The sequence below is a fragment of the Theropithecus gelada genome, chromosome 8, assembly GCF_003255815.1.
Source record: "Theropithecus gelada isolate Dixy chromosome 8, Tgel_1.0, whole genome shotgun sequence".
Lineage (NCBI taxonomy): Eukaryota > Metazoa > Chordata > Mammalia > Primates > Cercopithecidae > Theropithecus > Theropithecus gelada.
The window spans coordinates 3,217,906-3,230,320 of NC_037676.1; the positions used below are offsets into that span (position 1 = coordinate 3,217,906).

Below are 12,415 nucleotides of genomic sequence, written 5' to 3' on the forward strand. Positions count from 1 at the left end.
AATAGCAATGCTACATATTTATCCTCTTCTCAACTGGAGGCCCCACACACATTTAAGCTGATATGATTAATTGGGAATACAGTGACTCTCTTTATCATTACAGAAAATCAGGCCCCTTGGAGGAGTAAATTATGGCACCTGCTTAGTTGCATTAAAATCATGACTTAAAAGGTGTAGGCAGTAGTTAAGTAATATGCCAGAAGAGACAGAAAGTGAAGGGAGAATTCAGAAGTTAAACGTGCTCAAGAACTCAACTTGGCCCAAGCTTCAAGCACAGTGCCCTAATTTGTAGACTCCAGTGTTGGCCATACAGAATAAAGAACTGGGAGGTTGGAGGGCTTTTTAGCATCAGTTCAGGACCAGGGAGGAGAAGGTAGCCATCCTCTGAGGAATTACCTGGATAATCCTGCACAAATATGGTAGGGTGACAGCTGGGACATGCAACAGTTGGGGGCCACAGGGTTCAAAACGCTCAGCCAAGCTCCTGAAAGTTCTGATTGGCCAATGCTTTGTGGGGTTGAGAGCGATTTTTCTGCCGGAGAGTTTCATTTTTCCCCAGCATAGGCATCCTCTGTGCTGTCCTTAGGGAAAAGAGCTGTTGTCAAAATCTCTGCTCAGGGAAGAATCTTGTAGATTTTATTATGCTATAAATTGTTGCATGTCACCTCGAGAAAGAATTTATCTCAACACTTCTGTAGGATAAGGGGATAGAGGTGCAGGATAACTCTTGTGGTGGGGGCTGAGAGAAAGCTGTGTAGCTAGGGATACCAAGGCCCCTGCTTCCCTAGGCCTGCCTTGGTAGATATCATAAAAATGTGACAAGGCTGCAAGCCCTGCTTCGAGTTGTGTAGACAGCAGATCTGGAAAAGGGGCCAGTGGATCTACTCCAGTATCTGGGAAGGCAACAGAGACCACCAGTCCCCAGCATGGTAGAAGGCCACATTCACTGAGCACTTTCCAAGTGCCGATTACTGTGATCAGTTTCCTTCCTTTCCTTCCTTTCTTCTCCTTCCTTCTCCTTCCTTTCTTCCTTCCTTTCTTCCTTCCTTCCTCTCTCTCTTTCTCTCTCTTTCCTTCTTTCCTTCTTTCTTTCTCTCTCTCTTTCTTTCTCAGGATCTTGCTCTGTTGCCCAGGCATGCAGTGGCATGATCACAGCTCACTGCAGCCTTGACCTGTAAGACTCAAGCGATCCTCCCCCATCAGCCTCCCGAGTAGTGGGGACTATGGGTGTGCACCACTACACCTGACTAATTTTTTGATTTTCTGTAGAGACAGGGTCTTGCTTTGTTAGCCAGGCTTGTCTCCAATCACTGGGCTCAAGCAATCCTCTGGACTTGACCTTCCACAGTACTGAGATTACAGGCGTGAGCCACTACTCCCAGCCGGTGATAACAGTTTCTTACTACTACTGCTACCACTGTCATCACTACTATTACCAACACATAAGAACCTAGACACATCATCGCACATAATCGGCACAAGAAGCCCATGAGGTTCACATGCTTACTGTACAGATAAGGAGAAGGTAGTTTAGGGAATTAAGTCACTTGGTCAGGGTCATGTGATGTGATTGCAGAGGAGCTGCTCTTAACCCCTCCTCTACATGCCTAATGTTTTCAGTGCTTGATGGTACTTCAGGCTCACAACAGCTCCATCCCCCTTCTTAGAGATAAGGAAATAAAATGGAGGCCTAGAGAGCTTAAGAGGTGACAGAGCGAGACTCCGTCTCAAAAAAAAAAAAAAAAAAAAGAGGTGTTTCCAACAGTGACGCCTCTGAAGTGATAACACCAAGACTCACGCCCAGGTCTACCTAATGCAGAGAACAGCGGCCTGGCTGGGGAAGACCTTTAGTTGTTGGAGAGTTGTTGATCTTCAAGGCAACAACAAACATTGGCTGAAGACTGTTTGATTCAGACCCTCATATGGGGTCTTGCTTGGTGCCAGCTCAGACTGGAACTAACATCACCCAAACCCTGGCTGCAGTTGTGCAGACAGGACTCTCATACCTTAAGCCAAAGTACAAATTCAGACAACATAAGTGAATGCCAAAATGCATGGCTGAGACAACAATGGGTGATCAGGAGGGGCAGAAAAAAATCATTGTGAGTCAGTGGTTGGGGAAGGTTTCCTGGAGAAAGAGGATTTGAGATGCATAGAAAATGTGGGTGATATTTGAGGAAGCAAAGGATTATTTAATATGCATCTTTTTCTCCAATATCTGCAGATGTTTTCAATGTGCTAGACATGATGGGGGAGGCTAAATAGGAAATTCATTTTCTAGTTTTAAATGGCTGATAGTCTAGTCAGTGAAATAGGACCTACAGGAAATGGCAATGATAAATACTAGCCAATATCCAGTTAATGGCTAAGTTAGGTTCTGTTCTCTCTGAGTACTGCAGAGTTTCAGAGGTCAGGAAAGGGGAGGGTGGTCAGGAAAGGCTTCATGCAGGAGGAAGGACTTGAGACATGCCTTGGAAGATGCAGCAGTGAGAGGAGCATATAAAGTCAGTAAATGCATAGAACAGGGAGGGAATGTGGGTGCTCATGGGCTGGTGAGCAGTGGAGCCGTCAGGGATGGTGGCAAACCTCAGAGACATCTTCCGTATTTGGGGGCTGGGGTAAACTGAGTCCCTTAAAGCTACCCAAATAATTTGGAATTAAGGTTGCTATCCTATGAATTAAACTATAAAATATGCGCATGGCGGATAAAAGCAAGAGAGGCCAAATCATCTAAGAGGAAATGCCTCCAGCCTTACGAAGACTTAGAAGGGTAATTTCTTCATCTCTAAAGAAAGAATATGGCCATCAGAAAAAGAGATAGTCAACTCCCAAACTAGGAACCTCATGGGGTGAAGGTTGACTATGCTCATCTCAGCACTGTCCAGGTAGAATGGATCCCAACCCAGTTGTCCACTCCCAGTGGCTGGTCTGTGTCTTGTTTCTGATCATACCGGCACCACTAAGGTGGGTTCTTCCCTGAGAGAGGCCTCTATTCCCCTGACAAATGAGGTGGCTCAATCTCCAAAACTGATGTTCAGGCCCAGGCTGTGGCAAAACCACCCAATGCGGTCACTCCATGGAGCTGTGTTTGTCAGCTGCTGGCTTCCCCATGTGACCCCCAGGCTGTTGCACATCCCTCACTGGTTATGCACTGCATACTCTAGGGGGTCATCACCTAGCACCGCCTCCATAAATGCACTGGCAACCTGTGCAGCCCCTTCAATGAGTTTCCACTTAAGCATCAATAAATATATTCCAAAGGTCCTCAGCCATTCCTAGTGCTAGGGAGCAAGGAGAGTTAAATCAGGGCCTACTTTTGGCCCCACCTTGGGCTCCAGCAGTTGCAGGAGCACAGCCCCTGGCCTCAGGAACCACACACTGAAGGGGAGTGATTCCCCTTCACTACCATCATGGTGCAGCATACTTGACATTCCTATGCTATCTTTCACACAGCTCTGGGTTCTGGCAGCTGTCAGAATATCATCAGCCTCCCCTGCCTTGCACATGAAATGGACAAGATTGTGGAACCAGCTAATGGAGATAATTTAAAATTCTAGGCTGTGGTTTTCTGACCCAACATTGACCTGATTTCGAAGACAGTCTTATTTCCTTGGTGGTGAGTTTCATGCCAGAAAATAATCTGTTTTGTAAATAACTAGCCAATCCTCCTGGGCAGATGGGGGCTCCTAGTGTCAAGACTTGAGTCACAGCCCCAGAAATCTTGAATGGAAATGAGGATAGGCTCCTGACTAAGAGCGAGTGAGTACTGAGAGCCCTGGGGTTTCCACAGAAGACGAAGTTCCGTGAAATCTCTCTCTCCGGGTGATATGGTTTGGTTTTGTCCCTTTCCAAATTTCATCTTGAATTGTAGCTCCCATAATTCCCTCGTGTTGTGGGAGGGACCCAGTGGGAGATAATTGAATCATGGGGGCAGTTTCCCCCATACTGTTCTCATGGTGGTGAATCAGTCTCGTGATATCTGATGGTTTTACAAGAGGAAACCCCTTTCTCTTGGCTCTCACTCTTCTCTTGTCTGCCTCCATGTGAGACCTTCCTTTCACTTTCCACCATAATTGTGAGTCCTCCCCAGCCATGTGGAACGTGAGTCCATTAAACCTCTTTCTTTTGTAAATTGCCCAGTCTTCGGTATGCCTTTATCGGCAGTGTGAAAATGGACTAATACACCAGGTGAGTCCACGGCAGCCTCATAGTGATGTTTTCTCTCAGTGGAAGGAAGCCAGGTGCCCTCCCAGGCTGGATAATCCAGCTTGACACAGTAGGGGTCCAAGATCTCTAGAGGAAGAGAGCAGAGGTTGGGAACTTTCACACAGGGAAGAAAATGTGGGTGTGCGCGCGCGTGCGTGTGTGCGCGTGCATGCGTACATCTTGGAGGATACTTAAATTAAAGACGGGTGAAGGGTTTCCTCTGAATATTGAAGTTGTTTTGGATTTAGGAAGTTCACACAGAACACCCATTTTCTCCCCCTGAATTCCCAGTCCCGAGAGAGGAAGATGCAGGTGGTCCACGGTTGGAGATTAGCAGGTCAACTGTGTTCCTAACACGCTGGTGAGCAGGTGTGGTCTTATACCTGCCACCTAAGTGTTGTGCCAGCACTTTATCCCTGTGGACCCTCCTAGTTCAAGGTGAGGCCAGAGCCTACCAGGCCTTCCCCACAGAGCTGGGTCCCTCTGTAGGGACGGAGGCACCAGGATGGGTCGGTGCTGTCTGCAGACAGATCTGGAGCAAGAAGGAACGAAGAAAAGCTGTGTCACACAGGCCCAGATTCTTCTCCCAGTCACCAGCCTGATGAGTGACTCTCTCCTGAGAGTGTGGGGGTAAATAGAGGCTCAGGTAGAGCAAAGTACCTTAAAGGAGGTTCCTCCTCATGGAAGCACACACCCATGGGGAAGAAGTTCTCCTGACCCTTAAGAAGTTCTATGCCAACATGAAGGAACAACTAGAATCTTTTTTTTTTTTTTTTTTTTTTTTGAGACAGAGTCTCGCTTAGTCGCCCAGGCTGGAGTGCAGTGGCGCGATCTTGGCTCACTGCAAGCTCCGCCTCCCGGGTTCACGCCATTCTCCTGCCTCAGCCTCCCGGGTAGCTGGGACTACAGGCGCCCGCCGCCTTGCCCAGCTAATTTTTTGCATTTTTAGTAGAGACGGAGTTTCACCGTGTTAGCCAGGATGGTCTCGATCTCCTGACCTCGGGATCCGCCCGCCTCGGCCTCCCAAAGTGCTGGGATTACAGGCGTGAGCCACCACGCCCGGCCACAACTAGAATCTTTATTGCACTATAAGGTTTTCCTCATTTGTGATTGATCTAAACTGACTAGAAATCGGGTGTCTCTATGAGTATCCCATAGACTTCCAAGATATGCACAGGTATTGCTGTTGCAAGGCTTAGTTTACCAGCCCAGAGAGGCTTACATATCACAATAATGATGTATGAGAATGGGGTCAGAAAAAGAGATGTGCGTACAGGTCAAGAGGGCACCCCCGAAACCTCCCTGGGCTTCTTACATTCCCTGAGTGTTTGACGTACTTCTATCCAGGTAGAAATGCAAGCACCTTGAGAGGAGGGCACGTGTATGATCTTTCTCAGAATTGGCCCTTTTCATCTTCGGTGTGGCTCAGCAATGGTTCCATGATTTTTTTCCTCCATCCACATGGGACTGAAAACTGGCAGATCTAGATATTAACTTGGATTGTTCCTACCAACTCTGACCTTGACAGCTATTGCAACCATTAAATGCACAGTTAGAAGGTCACCTTGTCCAATCTCCTACCCCTGAAAAATTCCCTCAACAATCCCTTTACATAGTAACTTACATAGCTTCTGTCCTCCACAAATTCCTTTAGTAACTGCACTGAATCCTGAATGTTTTGAGATCGTCATCTCAATTAGCTAGATGCTTTGTGGCAGGATTATGTTTAATTTAATCTTAAGCTTAACTAGTGCCTTACTCATTCTTTTAAAATGCCTGCGATATTAAAAAATCTTTCTATAGTATGTGAGCTCTATATGCATACTAAAAGAAGAAGTTTAGGCTCTCCCTGCTGAGAATGGCAGTCGGATTAATCTGAGATGGGACTAGGCTAATGAGATGAGGTTGAAGATTCAGATGATGGTGGGGGTTGCAGCCGGAAGCCAGATCCGGAACAAGGAAGAACAGGTCCAGCTTGCTAAGCCATGGGCAAGAAGAGAAGATGTCAGAGTTGGGAGAGATTTCACTTATGGCTCAGGGTCAAAAATAGAAGATAGTCAGGGGCCAATAGAGAACACAGATGTTTCAAGCACCAAATGACTCCTCCTCACTTACGAGGGTTGCAGGGTGGTTGTTAGTCTCTAGCCCTCTACCTCCCTTCAAGATCCTGGCATCCTGCTGTATGAGCAGCACAACCTGGACACAGCCAAAGGGCTTGCAACACCCAACACAATAATTCTGAACATTACAATTCTTACGCAAAAAGCCCTTATGTATATTTAAGATATAATTCTGCAAAGCGCTTCTATGTGCATAAAAATGGAAGTAAGATATTAAATGGAGTGCACCACCATGTATATTAAACCATTATTTAATATACATGGAATGGAATATAAGGTTATTGGCAATCAAGTTATGGCGCGTTTAGTGCAATCATATTTAATCTTATTTTCTGATCATGATATGATGATATACACAAAGACTAGAAAGCTCTTTTTGCAAGTCTCTACCCAGATCTAGAAAATGTTACTCTCCCTGATTAAGTAGATGGATCGGTCTTGCTTCCTGGTGTGACATTGGAGGGTATCCAGGCAATAGAAGTGAACGAGACTTTAGGAAATGATGGTCTCTCTGAGTCTTGTTTAATTCTGAACTCAGGAGGCTTCAGCATTAACCAGTGTAGAATAAGTATATATGTGGAAATTGTGTCATGAATTGCATTCTAGCCAGCGTTTCTATCTCTTGCTCTTTGCCCTTTAATATAGTTGAAATGTCGCAGTATGAAATAGAAAAAAAGTCTATGTTTCTCAATGAAATCCAATTGCATGGACATTACCATGTTCATAAATCCTCCAAATTTAGTCCTCTGGAATTTTCCCAGATTGAAATCAAATACTCACACTCCTGCCTGGCTCACAAGTTCCAAGTCAGCAGTATCTCTCATTGCACATAGCCTGTATGTGACACTTTTGCAGGAGGTTATCACAATATAAGGACTGTCTTAGTACTCAGAGCTTATCTAATCAGGTTTTCTTGACACTCGTTTTATTGTGTTCAAATCTCACAGGCTGATCAACTGACTGGACTGTTTAGTGAGCTGTAAGGAAGGAGAGCTTCCTTGCAAATGCCTGTCCTTGTTTTAAACCCATTCTCCCATAAGTTAGAGGAGTGTTGCCTCATCCAGCCTGACTGATCACTAACTTGGAAACTTGGGCCTTAGTCTTATCTCTCCAGTTTTAGAAAATATTCCTGAATGGGGTAGGTATTTGGATAAGATGATTTGTAAGGTCCCTTTGTAGATACTAAAATATAATCACCACAGCATCTATCACAATTCCTTCCTGCTCCTTATCACCAAAATGAGTATTTAATTATGGAATAAATGAATGAGTGAGTGAGTGAATAAATGAATAAATGGACAGAATCATCAAGTGACTATGAGGACATCAAGTCCTCTTACCAGATCTGCCCTGGAAAGCCATTTTGCTCTGGATAAAATCTCTTGCAAAAAAGACATTTCTGGTGCCAGATATGCTTCTTGGTATGCCAGAGCTCCAGTGGTAGGCAGGCAACCTTATCTACTCTTGGGTTTCTCACCACATAGAGATGTAACTGACACCCTTCAAAACAAATGAGGTTACCACTTCACACTCATTAGGATGGCTATTATAAAAAATTGAACAAGTGTTTGTAAGAATGTGAAGACATTGGAGCTCTTGCGATTGCTGGTGGGAATGCAAAATGGTGCAGCTGCTATGAAAAACAGTGGTGGTTCCTCAAAAAGTTACACATAGAATCCAGCAATAACCAGGAAAGGACATGACCAAAAAACTACAGACCAAAACTACAGACCAATATCCCTGATGAACATAGATGAAAAAACCCTTAACTAAATGCTAACCAACTGAATCCAATAACATATCAAAAAGATAACTCACCATGGTCAAGTGGGTTTCATACCAGGGATGCAGGGATGGTTTAACATATGCAAGTCAATAGATGCAATACATTACATAAACAGAATTAAAAACAAAAGTCACATGATCATCTCAATAGACGCAGAAAAAACATTTGACAAAATCCAACAACACTTCATGATTAAAACTCTCTGCAAAATCAGCATAGAAGGGACATACCTCAATGTTCTAAAAGCCATCGTGACAAACCCACAGCCAACATAATACTGAACAGGGAAAAGTTGAAAGCATTCCCTCTGAGAACTGGAACAAGACTAGGATGCCCACTGTCACCATTTCTATTCAAATAGTACTGGAAGTCCTAGCCTTAGCAATCAGACAAGAGAAAAAAATAAAGGGCATCCAGATTGATAAAGAGGAAGTCAAACTGTTGCTATTTGCTGATGATATGATTGTATATCTAGAAAACTCCAAATACTGCTCCAAAAGCTCCTAGAATTGATAAAATAATTCAGCAAAGTTTCAGGATTCAAAATTAATGTACACAAATCAGTAGCTCTCCCATACACCAATGGCGAACAAGCTGAGAATAAAACCAAGAACTCAATGCCTCTTATAATAGCTGCAAAACAATAAAATACTTAGGAGTATACCTAAGCAAGGAGGTGAAAGACCTCTACAAGGAAAACTATAAAACACTGCTGAAAGAAATCATAGATGACACAAACAAATGGAAACACATCCCATACTCATGGATGAGTAGAATCAATATTGTGAAAATGACCATTTTCCCAAAAGCAATCTACAAATTCAATGTAATTCCCATCAAAATACCGCCATCATTCTTCACAGAACTAGAAAAACAATCCTAAAGTTCATATGGAACCAAAAAAGAGCCCACATAGCCAAAGTAAGACTAAGCAAAAAGAACAAATCTGGAGGCATCACATTGCCTGATTTCAAACTATACTACAAGGCTATAGTCACCAAAGCAGTATGGTACTGGCATAAAAATAGGCACATAGACCAATGGAACAGAATAGAGAACCCAGAAGTAAACCCAAATACTTACAGCCAACTGATCTCCCACAAAGAAAAGAAAAGCAAAGTGGGGAAAGGACACCCTATTCAACAAATGGTGCTGGGATAATTGGCAAGCCACATGTAGGAGAATGAAACTGGATCCTCATCTCTCACTTTACACAAAAATCAATTCAAGATGGATCAACGACGTAAATCTAAGACCTGAAACTATAAAAATTATAGAGGATAACATTGGAAAAACCCTTCTAGACATTGGCTTAAGCAAGGATTTCGTGACCAGTAACCCAAAAGCAAATGTAATGAAAATAAAGATAAATAGCTGGGACTTAATTAAAGAGCTTTTGCATGGCAAAAAGAACAGTCAGCAGAGTAGAGAGACAACCCACAGAGTGACAGAAAATCTTCACAATCTATACATCTCACAAAGGACTGATATCCAGAATCTACGATGAACTCAAACACATTAGCAAGAAAAAAAAATTAATCCCATCAAAAAGTGGGCTAAGGACATAAATAGACGGTTCTCAAAAGAAGATATACAGATGGCCAGCAAACGTGAAAAAATGCTCAACACCACTAATGATCAAGGAAATGCAAATCAAAACCACAATGTGATACCACTTTACTCCTTCAATAATGGCCATAATCAAAAAATCAAAAAATAATAGATGTTGGCATTGATGCGGTGACAAGGGAACACTTCTACACTGCTGGTGGGAATGTAAACTAGTACAACCACTCTGGAAAACAGTGTGGAGATTTTATAAAGAACTAAAAGTAAAACTGCCTTTTGATCCAGCAATCCCACTACTGGGTGTCTATCCAGAGGAAAAAAGTCATTATATGAAAAAGACACTTGCACAGTTGCATGTGCATGTTTATAGCAACACAATTCGCAATTGCAACAATATGGAACCAGCCCAAATGCCCATCAGTCAATGAGTGGATAAAGGAATTGTGATATATATATATATATCTATATGTATATACACACACACACATATATACATATATAGAGATATATACACATACACACATGCACCATGGAATACTACTCAGTCACAAAAATGAATGAATTAATGGCATTCACAGCAACCTGAATGGGATTGGAGACTATTATTCTAAGTGAAGTACCTCAGGAATGGAAAACGAAACATTGCATACTCTCACTCGTAAGTGGGAGTTAAACTGTGAGGATGCAAAGGCATAAGAATGACACAATGGACTTTGGGGACTTGGGGGGAAGTTTGGGAAGGGAGTGAGAGATAAAAGACTACAAATTTGGTTCAGTGTATACTGCTCGGGTGATGGGTGCACCAAAATCTCACAAATCACCACTAAAGAACTTATTCATGTAACCAAATACCACCAGTTCCCCAAAAACCTATGGAAATGAAAAAGTAAAAAAAAAAAAAAAAAAAAAAAATCTAGCAATAAACAATAAACATGTGATTCAGCATTTCCACTTCTAGGGATATACCCAAAGAATTAAAAGCAGAACTCAGGCCGGGTGCAGTGGCTCACACCTGTAATTTCAGCACTTTGGGAGGCTGAGGCAGGAGGATCACTTGAGCCCAGGAGCTTGAGACCAGCCTGGGCAACATGGCATAACATCATTTCTACCAAACATACAAAAAAATGGGCCAGGTGCGGTGGCTCATGCCTGTAATCCCAGCACTTTGGGAGTCTGAGGCAGGAGAATCTCTTGAACCCTGGTGATAGAGGTTGCAGTGAGCCAAGACTGTGTCACCGCACCCCAGCCTGGGTGACAAAGTGAAACTCTGTCTTAAAGAAAAAAAAAAAATAGCTGGGCGTAGTGGTACACATCTATAGTCACAGCTACTCTGGAGGCTGAGGCAGGAAGATGGTTTGAACCTGGGAGATGGAGGTTGCCGTGAGCAGAGATTGCACTATTACACTCCAGCTTGGGCAACAGAGCCAGACCCTATCTCAAAAAATAATAATAGTAAAAGTAGAACTCAGATATTTGTACACCACGTTCATAGCAGTATCATCCACAAGAGCCAAAATGTAGAAACAACTGAAATAGTCATCAACAGATGAATAGATACACAAAATGAATATACATGTATGCAATAAAATATTATCTAGCCTTAAGAAGAAAGACTTCTTATACCTGCTACAACATGGATAAATCTTTTTTTTTTTTTTTTTTTTGAGACGGAGTCTCGCTCTGTCGCCCGGGCTGGAGTGCAGTGGCCGGATCTCAGCTCACTGCAAGCTCCGCCTCCCGGGTTTACGCCATTCTCCTGCCTCAGCCTCCCAAGTAACTGGGTCTACAGGCGCCCGCCATCTCGCCCGGCTAGTTTTTTGTATTTTTTAGTAGAGACGGGGTTTCACCGTGTTCGCCAGGATGGTCTCGATCTTCTGACCTCGTGATCCACCCGTCTCGGCCTCCCAAAGTGCTGGGATTACAGGCTTGAGCCACCGCGCCCGGCCAACATGGATAAATCTTGAACACATTGTATTACATGAAATAAACTAAACATAAAAGGACAAATATGTACTGTTTCACTCCACCCATGTGAGGTGCCTCACAGGCAAATTCTTAGAGACAGAAAGTATACCATAGGTTACCAGCGGTAGGGGAACAGGGGGGTAATGGGTTATTGTTTCATCGGTACAGAGTCTCAATTTGGGATGATGAAAAAGTACTGGAAAGGGATCATTAGCACTGGTTGTATGACATTGTTAATGCACTTAATGCCCCTGGATGTACATTTAAGAATGGTTCCAGTTCTGGCTTCAGCAGCCATATACTAAAATTGGAATGATACGGAGAAAATTAGCATGGCCCCTGTGCCAGGATGACATGCACATTTGTGAAGCATGCTATATTAAAAAAATAAAAATAAATGAAATCAGCTGGGCACAGTGGCTCATGCCTGTAATCCCAGCACTCGGGGAGGCTGAGGCAGGTGGGTTACTTGAGGCCAGGAGTTTGAGACCAGTCTGTTGAGAGCAGTCTGGCCAACATGGTGAAACCCTGTCTCTATTAAAAATATAAAAATTAGCTGGGCGTGGTGGCATATGTCTGTAGTCCCAGCTACTTGGGAGGCTGAGGCTGGATAATCGCTTGAACCCTGGAGTCGGAGGTGGCAGTGAGTGAGCCGAGACCGTGCCACTACACTCCAGCCTGGGTGACAGAGTGAGACTTGGTTGCAAAAAACAAACCAAACAAAGTATATATATGTATATATAATCCTGTCTTTTGCAGCAACATGGAT

General features: G+C 43.5%; 1 pseudogene; it reads left to right on the top strand.

Annotated features, from left to right (window-relative positions):
• Window positions 1-11,929: 11,929 nt before the first annotated feature.
• LOC112630807 lies at window positions 11,930-12,030 on the top strand (annotated as a pseudogene).
• The last annotated feature ends 385 nt before the right edge of the window (window positions 12,031-12,415 follow it).